The sequence below is a fragment of the Camellia sinensis genome, chromosome 6, assembly GCF_055761805.1.
Source record: "Camellia sinensis isolate YWXY chromosome 6, ASM5576180v1, whole genome shotgun sequence".
In the NCBI taxonomy this organism is placed as follows: domain Eukaryota; kingdom Viridiplantae; phylum Streptophyta; class Magnoliopsida; order Ericales; family Theaceae; genus Camellia; species Camellia sinensis.
In genome coordinates, this window is record NC_138966.1 from 90,978,466 (window position 1) to 90,989,157 (window position 10,692).

General features: G+C 35.1%; 1 long non-coding RNA gene across 11 annotated transcripts; it reads left to right on the top strand.

The window, feature by feature from the left end:
* Positions 1 to 255: 255 nt before the first annotated feature.
* Positions 256 to 8,661, top strand: LOC114280352 (uncharacterized). 11 transcript variants are annotated; one of them, XR_014332634.1, is made up of 11 exons: positions 256 to 419; positions 576 to 633; positions 3,577 to 5,934; positions 6,153 to 6,187; positions 6,314 to 6,350; positions 6,429 to 6,492; positions 6,689 to 6,808; positions 6,950 to 7,319; positions 7,533 to 7,739; positions 7,820 to 8,178; positions 8,255 to 8,661. It is a non-coding gene; the product is annotated as an uncharacterized LOC114280352 (long non-coding RNA). The 11 variants fall into 11 exon arrangements; XR_014332641.1 differs by having other exon boundaries at positions 7,533 to 7,733; XR_014332640.1 differs by having other exon boundaries at positions 7,589 to 7,739.
* Positions 8,662 to 10,692: the final 2,031 nt, after the last annotated feature.

Below are 10,692 nucleotides of genomic sequence, written 5' to 3' on the forward strand. Positions count from 1 at the left end.
AAGAATTCTTTCAAAATTAAGCTTAGTTTAGGAATTGTCTTACTATTTTGACTTATTGAGAGAAATGCCCGTAAAACTTGCCTGCGACTCACAAATCATGCTTGGGACCCCCTTTTGGGGGTCACCCCCTCACCCCCTTTGTCACGTGGTGAGTGGTGATTGGAAGAGTAAACAAAAAAAAAAAATAATAATAACCAATGAGAGAGAGAGAGAGGGGGGTCAAAGGGGTGGGGGAAAAGGGGACGAATCATTGTTGAATCTTATTTCCCATGGTGAAAGTGTGTGGGGTTCTCCTTATCCATTCTCATTTCCCCCGAATTTGATTTTGCTCGATCGTGTCTGAGTAAGAGAATCTGATTTCCCTCTCTCAATTTCGCTCTATAGATCACCATGGTCGTCTGAAGAAGAGATCTCCAACAGTATGAACTCTCTCTCTCTCTCTCTCAATGAGTCTCTTCAAATCATTCATTCGTATTTCAACTTCTTCATCTCTCTACTTGGATCACTTATTTCTTATCATCTGAACTCACTGTAATTCGATCACTTTTTCGTCAATCTATTGATTTTTCCACCAGGTAATCTGATTCTGGAAACAAGCTTTGGTTTGAATCAATCCTTCCTCATCTGCTACAGGTACAAGCTTAACCATTCAATTCTTAATTGACGAGTTTTACGTTTTATAGAATTGAGAAATCAGCAATTCTGTCAATACTATACCCTCTCTCAATTTTAAGAATTTTACTATAATTTGTAAGTATTTTAGGGCTATAGAATTGCTTATTTCTATAGCCTCTGTTGAACTCACTGTAATTAATCCCACAATCAAACAGGGCTTCATATTTCACCTTGGTCATTGTATTTACTTCCTACTGCACTTGCAGTCAAGCTCGAATGTGAATCCTCATTTTGCTTCTCAAAACTTGAGATTAACAATGTAAACAATGACTACTGCTTTTAGGAAGTGAGATGATTCTATGTATGATGAACATAACAAATTACGGCAAAAACATTGTTCCATGAAAAGGAAAAACATCTCTCTCTCTCTCTCTCTCTCTCTCTATCTATCTATCTCTCTCTCTCTCTCTCTCTAACAAGATGTTAGATTGAAGGAATCAGCAATTCTATAGAAGTTTGATTTCACCTCTAGCCTTACTGACTTTGGTGCCTGTGCATTCAGAGTGAACTTTATTTCCTCAGTTAGCTAAGTAATTTGTTAGTTTAGTTTTAACTAGAAAGTTTACTACTTATTACTTAACCTAGAACACCTTAACAAAACATAGAAAGAGCCAGTGGGGATTGGGACAAATCAGTTTAAGTTGGGTTCATACACTTCTGATATTTTGATATTTCCTTGATTCTAGTGAGGTAAACATATGTCTGGTTTATGCTCAATCCGATTGGGGTTTTCTCAACTTATAGCAGATGCATTTTACCTCTTTCGACATTATGGATGTTTTTCTAACGATATTACACATGGCTTCCTTTTGTTGTGTTTTCTTTCTTTGTCAATCCTATAGCTAAGATAAGCAGTGGTATACAAGTGTGCAAGCTCTGCATTTAATAAAATTCTGAGTTTGTTTTGTTTAGAATTGGGGATATCAATCTCAAATGTGCAATCAATTGGATATGATTATGGGACATGCCTCACATTCTCAAATGTTGTGGGGGAAATTTTTGTTTTCTGCTTGTAAGTTGCATGAGGAATGCAAATACATCTTTTTACATTGGATTGAGTTTTTTGAATGAATTTTCTCAGATGATTTAATTGAAATTATTGAGGAACACTACATTTCTGCTTAGTTGGTTAAATTGCAGTTAAGTAGCTTGCCTTTAGCATCCATCCTAATGCCTTGAAAGGTTACCCTTAATAGACTTTTAATGCAAGAAAATTACCCAAACAAAGAGAAAAATTGATTTCCACTTACTTCCAGAGCCTTCTCTGCTTCTCTTTCTATCCAAATAATTGCATGATCAGATGTGGCATTGCATGATAAGACAATATGTTCAAATCTTCCATCTACTGGTATGGCAGTTTTAACCTCTGGAGTATATCTCCCACATCTGTTTGCATGAAGCAACTGAGGTCTTAGTTTTAGAGCAAGCACAACTATTGTTGCTAGCAAATTACAAACAAACTTCTTAAGATAAAAATGAAGAAGAAAACAAAAAGCTTCTTAGGCACTAAAATTACACGACAATTGACTTCGAGCATAGGAAACCTATTTATGATGATTTTTTCAGTCACTAAACATTCTTAAGCAAATAATAGGAAATTTTCCAAAATACAAAATTAAGGTGTATTGGCCACTACCAGCATTTGATCTGGATTTATATGGCAATATTGAGAAAAGGAATTGCCATGAGGAATTCTTCTACATACTAGGCATAATTCAGATTGTATAATGCTCATTATCACTAACCAAATTTGATCACATAAAATATTGCCTCTCAAATTCTTGTATGGCAGTTTGAATTTATGAACTTGTTTTTATTTACCATTAGTCATGACATTTGTGATGTTTGGTTGAGATTTGCCTTGTTTGCAATTGCTTTGATAGGGCTAAGAACTCTTTTAGTTTTTCATGGCCTTTCTTATCAAAACTCTAATTTGGGGCACTTTCTTTAATTTTCATGGAAGATTTTGGAAAGTCTCTTAATTTGTTTTGGAAGTTTCTTAAATCAAGTTTTTGGAAAGTTTCCATTTTTAGGAAGTTTAAATAAGAGAAGTTTCTTAAATTATTTTTGGAAAGTTAAACTATGAAGGTTTCCTAGTCTATCATTGCAAGCTTATGATGTGTTATTTTCCTTTTTGGGTTTATTTTATGTTCATCTTTAGAAACGACAGATACCATACAAAGTAGAGGCCAATAATTGGTTGGGAAAAAATGGGTGCCTAACATCTCCCCACTTTGTACCTTAGCCCCTGAGTCTACGTGACAATGGTGATTAGGCATTATCTCAATTTTTAACTAAGTGGAGACTCTTTTGTGATTTGAATCTCTAGTTCTCTGTGAGTTACGTTGGTTTGCATAGGATGTCAAGAGGGAGACAATATGAATTAAAATTGGCCTTCTCACAATTTTATATCAGTATGTCTCTTTCCATAGGATTGAAATAGGGTATGGCTGACAAACCAACACTCTAGGAAACAAAGTGGAAGTAAGTGGAAATCAATTACATTAGATTAAAAATTACCCTTAATAAACTTTTAATAAAACTAAAATGTAAAAAAATTTGAGCATTATTTCAAAAAAAAAAAAAGCATACAATATATATATATAAGGGCTCGTATTATGGAAGGGGGGGCTATGGCTATAGCTATGTTGGGAGGGGTCGTGGCAGGGGGGCCATGTCAACTCGTGATTCCTAAGATAGTATGTGGTAGTTTCCAAATGTTTGGGTAGAAATTAAAGCTTGATTTAGGACTGTGCTTGTAATGTTTGTGCCTCTTACTATTCATTGGCCGAAAAATAAAATTAGGATTTGTGGTATTTTTTTACATGTCTTAAATCTCTTTGCTCTTAATCAACATTAATTTTTGTTTGTTTGTCTTTTTTCTTCTTTCTGGATATGCAGCTTGTTGTAGAGAAGAATTGATGTAATAATATTAGTATCCCAATAAGGTAAGGTTGGTTCATATGATAAGCAGAAATTTGAAGTGAAATTTTACTATTATACAGTTAGCAAAAAATTGAGAGGTGAACAAGTTGAGATATACCCTGGCATTGGCTTTGCAATATAGTTGGAACCAAAATAGTTGGAACAAGATTTTGATTTGCTTTGTTTGTTTCTTATTTTTATTGTTTATTTTATTATTATTTTAAAATTTTGTTTTGAACTGTGAAAAAGTGGGAAGGAAATCAATGGCAACCTAAGCACAACCTAGGAGTGTGCCCCTCACTCCCAAGTCAGTGGATTTTCAATGGCTTAATAGAACAATTTTGATGGTCCTATGCATTTTTGGCACAGTTTAGATGGTACCAAGCATTGTGTGCCAATCAATTAGTGTTGACTAATATAGATGCTTAGTTTGTTATTTCATTTTATCAAGGTCTATATATGTTTAGTTTATTTAAATAAATCTGTTTCTTTTTCTTCCAATATATATATATATATATGATATTCCATGTCAGCTTCAAGTTTTTTTCTTCTAGTATTGTTGTTTATAGTGATCATATATATATATATATATATATATTTCTTACCATTATATTTTTCGGATTTTGTTTTACATGATCAAATTATATCTTATTGTGGTCTCTCTTGGTGCTATTTTAATAATCTGAGCATAGCAATAGTTTGTTGGCTCACTGTTGTATTTTTTGTTTTCTTTCTCAAATCTGAAAGAAATTGAACATATTTGTCTTTAATTCTATCTAGAGAGCCATGTTAATATTCTCATCTTTAGTACATTGATTTTATTAATATGTTGTTCTTTAATTTTCCATTTCATTACCCAAAAAAAAAACAAGCTTTCAATTTTCTTGGCAGCCATGTATAAATATGCTAAAAATATTCCTCCACTCAAGAGTCCAATCTCTTTGATTTTAAGGGTGTCTTTGGTTTATAAATTTTGGAGAGATTTGCAAAAGGAAAGAAAAAATATAGGTGAAATGTGAATGAATTATAATTACATTTCACCGATATTTCACACCCCTTTTCGCTTTCTAAATCTCTCTCCAAATTCATGAACCAAATATAGTTTAAAGGTAACAGTTGGTATTTTGTTTTAAAATTTTTGCAAGCACTATTTGTCTTCAGCTAACAGTGTATAATATCCTTACAAATATTCCTCCACTTAAGTCATGCACTTGTTATTGTGATACTTTGCAAACTCATTCTTTTTATGGATGTGTACAAAAATAGTTAAAGAAATAGAAAGATGGACAAGAATTGGATTGATTTTCTAAATCGGATGTCAGTTGATTACGTGAATGGAATTGATAACTTCTTGAGATTTGCATACAATAATAGAGATGAAAGTTCATCTATTAGTTGTCCGTGTCGATTTTGTAGTAATCGATACAATTTTTCATGAGAGGCTGTAAAGGAGCATCTTATTTCCAATGGGTTCGTAAAAAAGTACAAAAATTGGATTCGTCATGAAAAATCCTATGTCTAATTACATGCTAACCAAGAAAACCAAACATTAATGGTGGATTCAGCGACCAGAGATGATGTGGTTAGGATGGTACAAGAGGCCCTGGGAATTCCGCATATGGGTGTTGAGAATGATGAACCAACTGCAAGTGATCCAGCCCAAGCAGGGGCAAGTGATCCAAGCCATGTAGAGGAAGATGACCTGGTTCGGATAGGGGAAAATGATGAAACTTTGAAATATTTTAAACTTTTGGAAGATGCACAAACTGATTTGTGCCCGGGTGTCAGAAATTTACTTTACTATCATTCATTGTTCGAATTTTGCATATGAAGGTGCTCAATTAATGGACCGACAAGTTCGTTGACATGTTACTTGAACTTTTGAATGAGGCTTTTCCTACGGGCATATAACTTCCAAGTTCATATTATCAAGCTTAGAAGGTTACTACAGATTCGGGTTTCACATATGAGACTTTTGATGCTTGCCCCAATAGTTGTATGTTGTTTAGAAAAGAGGATACAAAACTTGATAAATGTGTTATATGCAGTAGTTCTAGATGGAAACAAAACGGTGGTGTTGGAAATGATAAAAGGGAATCTTGTAAATGGGTAGTAGCAAAACAGATGAAGTATTTCCTTTTGAAGCCAAGTTGCAGAGATTGTTTATGTCATCGAAAATGGCAAAGCTCATATTCATTGTTTGAAACAAATAACAAAATTACAAGCTTGAAGAGTACTTCTAGATGGAAACAAATAACAAAATTACAAGCTTGCCTACAACAAATGTCCCCAGCTAAGTAGACTGAAGAGGAAACTAAAGAGCTGACCAATCAGGTTCATTGTTTAATTTTTCTTGTTCTTCTATTGGTTTGCATCACCCATATTTTATACATATTTGATTATTGCTTTTTGAATTGCTAGTATTGTAATTTCCAACTTTGGGCTGCTTGTATTACCTAGAGCATTGAATCAAGATGATTTATGTTTTTTTGTTACTTTTAATTTAATAACCCATGTTGGGTAGTTTATTTATTTATTTATTTACTTGACAGGTCTTAATGAAATTGGAGTTGATGTTGCCTCTCTAGTCAGTATTCATAGGAGTTTTTTTTTTTTATAATGAATTTATAGTGTTAGTTGATGCTATTTTTCATGTATTAAATTAGTTTTGAATTTAACTTTCACTCTTGACAATTATCGGTATCACCCAAAGGAAGAATTGTTAGGAAGACGACCAAGGACGCTAACAGGTATCTTGTGTTATATTATAAGTAAATTGATATCCATATTTCTTATGTATTAACATTTTCATATTTCTTTCATTTTAGGATGAAGCAGAAAAGAAAGACTTTTAAGGCCTCTTGTATTATGGATGAGGTTTTACGTGTGCGGGCAAGTCCCTCACTACCTTGCACTATTGATGGAGCATCTTCTTCATATATTTCGAGATAAACGTTACTGTTAAAGTTCTATTTGTTCTAAAGCTGATTTATATTATTTTTTTATGTTTATATCTTGTGTTATATTATAGGTAAATTGATATCCATATTTTTGGTGTATTAATTTTTTCATATTTCTTTTATTTTAGGATGAAACAAAAAAGGAAGACCTTTAAGGCCCCTTGCACTATGGATAAGGCTTTACGTGTGCGGGCAAGTCCATCGCTACCTCGCACTATGGATGGAGCATCTTCTCCATATGTTTCGAGGTAAACTTTACTGCTAAAGTTTTATTTGTTTTGAAACTTATTTATATTATTTGTTTATATTCATATCTTGTGTTATATTATTAGTAAATTGATATCTATATTTCTTGTGTATTAACCCTTTTCGTATTTCTTTTATTTTAGGATGAAGCGAAAGAGGAAGACCTTTAAGGCCCCTTGCACTATGGATGGGGCTTTACATGTGCGGGCAAGTCCCTTGCTACCTCGCTCTATGGTTGGAGCATCTTCTTCATCTGTTTCATCTCCACATATAGTATCAACTACCTCAACATGATGAGGTCGAGGATTTGCCCAAGGAATAAAGGAATGGGGTACAGACACTAAGATCCAAGTAAAATTTGATGATAAGTTTCAGCCAGTGGAGGATGATGGCGAAAAGTTGAAAGGACAATTGGGGTTGATCGTGCGCAGCGGGCATAGAGTCCCACTTACATGTCTCAGTTGGAATGTGATGCATGTTGATATAAAGGAGAATATTTGGCAAGAGGTGAAGGTATATAGTTTTCCCTTTTGCTAATTAGGGTTAGGGTTAATGCTTAGATTTTTGAATTTTTTCAAGTTATTAGTTATTTGATTTCTGATTTCTTGTTAATTGTATTTAGTGTTAATAGGTTGTGTGATAGTCTGTTGATTTCTAATTTTGATAATTTACGTGTGCATTTGTGTATGCTCTATAATTATATGGATGAAATTGGCAACTTTGTAGGACAACTTGGTATACTGTCCGAATGAATTCACGGAGGTTTGTATGCGACTTTGTAGGACATCGTGGAAAGATCATAAAAGCAAGACAAAGTCCAAGTATTGGGTTCCATTCAAGAATAATCCGAACATTGCTTCTAGAGTACTTAGTAATATAGTGCCAACCCAGCGGAGGAAACTTATCCAATATTGGGCGAGTAGAGAAGTACATGTATAAGTATTCTTTATAAAATTTTAATTAATGTTTTAATGATAAGTAACTAACGTTTGATATTCTAACCAATGTCATAGGCGATTACTAAGGAGAATTCTTCTAATCGGAGATTTCGTGGGCCTCAACATACGACCGGAAGGACATCTTTCTCAGATATTCGTTTCAATGTATTGATCTTGTAGCTGCACCTAAGGCATCATTTGATATTTGCATTTGGTGCTACAGCTGCAGTCGCACCAAGTGCACTTAGTGTGACACTTGTGGCTGTAGTTGTGGCTGCACCTAGTGCTGCACTTGTGACTTATTATGTTGTGAAGACTTGAGCTCCTAAATTGGAAAAAAACTATAAATGACACATAAAGAAGAGCAGATAGATAAGATAAGTCTCTGGAAGAGGGGACACGAACTGAATGATCCCGATATGGTGGCAATTGTGGTATGTTTATGGTTTAAAAGCTTTTACATATATTTTGCTTTTTACCAAACATTGTCCTTATGTTTTCAAAATGTAGGAGGAATACAATCTGCATCTTTGGAAAGTTCCTAAGGAGCAACATACGATTGAGTATTGCGATGGGATTTACCATAAAATCGTTGGGAATGATGGACATGGGTATTACAAGACCTATGGAAGAGGAGTGCCCTGGAGTGCGGTGTATGCACGAGGCAGTGGCCCATCCCAATCATTAGCAGCCCCTTCATTTATTGATGAGATCACACAGCGTGTGACACAAGACGTTGAGTCTAGGTTCACTACAACAATCAAGAACTTGATGACATGTGTTTTGTTCTTAGAGTCACAGAGTGTGGCTGGGAGTACAAACTTGAGAGAGGTGTAATACTTACTGTAGACACTTAAATTTTTATGTGTCTTGATCATCGTCTGATTAATCAAGACAAATAAATTTTTCTTGATTAATTGGTCAAAATTTTCAAATGGATGTGGGTTCTACTAAAATTATGGATTTTAACCTATTTTAAATTATAAGTCACACCAAAAGAAAAGTGAACCGTCAACCCAAATGTGTGGGCCAATGAAAATATTTTATCAAAATTTAGTGGAATAATTCAAATTTAAATTTAAATTTGAATGCAAATCACGTCTATAAATTAAGAAATAAATTGTTATTTCCTTGGAAATTCAAATCAATTTTGGAGTTTTCAAAATTGATTCTTCTCTCCTAAGCCTATAAATAGAGGCTCTCACCAAGAGAAAGAGGGACACATTTTTTTGGCTAAAAGTCTTGCAAGCTCCTAAGCAATCTCGAGATTCTGCCAAATATTCTTCTTAAAATTCTCTCTAAAGTTTTTCAAACCTAAAAGGGAAGATTATCAAGCACTCCAAGCTTGTGTCAATCCTTTCAAGTTGTAAATACAAATTCGGTTTCTCTTTTCAAGAAGATCATCTCAAGACTCATTCAAGATCAAGCCGTTCAAGCCCTCGATCAAACCTTTCTTCTTCAAGTTTCTCCATTCGAAGACTTAAAGAAATCCATCAATTTGTTCGATTCAACAACAAGCTTCTGTAGCCATTGGATTGCAACCCATTTCGGAGATCGAATAAGAGGATTTGTTCTTTTGTAATAAAGCAAACCATAGAGGATTGTACCCATTTGTTATAATCAAATAAAATTAATTATTTGTGCATTTATTTCTTGTCTTAATTGCAGCTACGAAATTTGTGTTTACAAATTTTGGCACGCCCAATGGAACCTCTCTGCCTCTTATCTCTTTCTCCTAAAGCATCTTCCCGGAGTCTTGTTTGATCAAGCATAATGGCTTCAAATAAAGTTCAAATTGCTTTGATCAATAAGAGCGCCAGCAAGAATACTGCTGTCACGACCAGCAACAGCAGCACTTCTACGGGTCCGATCACCCGTAGCAAGACCAAGGCAACCATTGCTCTCACCACTCACAGGGTCATGCCGACCGCCTATGCAACAAAGCAAGTGCAAGGCAAGTCTCACAAATCTATCACGGTATCCACGTCTGGGGCTAAGCAAAAAGAAGTAAGGGAATGAAAGAAGTTCACTTCTATCTCAAAGGATTCTCTACCAGAAGGTTTCTCTCCACACCCAGCACTCGTAGCTTCTGATGCAAACTCAAGTACAGGTTCACACTCAAGATCATCTCCTAGTAGTCCTCAACATTCAATTTCATCGAATCATCCAGATTTGTCTCAATCGGTGGCTATGCAAGTCATGACCATTGGCACCAGTTCAGTGGAAGAATAATTCGCGATCATGGCTCGTTCCATTGACAAGCTCACCAAAACTATAGAAGAGAAAGATCTTCAAATTGCCACCTTGATGAACAAGTTAGAAGCACGAAATGCTAACAAGGCAAGTCAAGACAATTCTCATCAATCTGGCTTTACACCACAAGGCACGTTTGTTGAGAAGGTGAACCCTGCGTACAAGTCCAAGCGAGTTATTGGTGAGAAAACTTGCCATACATCTGTTGTGAGGCAAACGATTGGCACAAGTAGTCAACCAGCATCCATTGCATCTTTGTTTGTTCAACAACTCCAAGACATGATTGCAAATACCATCCGAGCACAATGCGGTGGGCCCTCGCAAAGCGCTTTCATGTACTCCAAACCTTACACAAAGGGGATAGACATTCTCAGAATGTCTAGTGGATGCCAACCTCCCAAGTTCCAGCAGTTCAACGGAAAAGGTAATCCTAAACAACATGTCGCTCACTTTGTTGAAACTTGCAACAATGCCGGGACAGATGGAAATCTACTTGTCAAACAATTTGTTCGGTCACTCAAAGGAAATGCCTTTGATTGGTATACTGATTTGGAGGCTGAGTCAATCGACAGTTGGAAACAAATAGAACGTGAATTCCTTAATTGTTTCTATAGCACCCGTCATATGGTAAGCATGATGGAATTAACCAGTACTAAGCAATTGAAGGATGAGCCCGTGGTAGACTACATCAACCG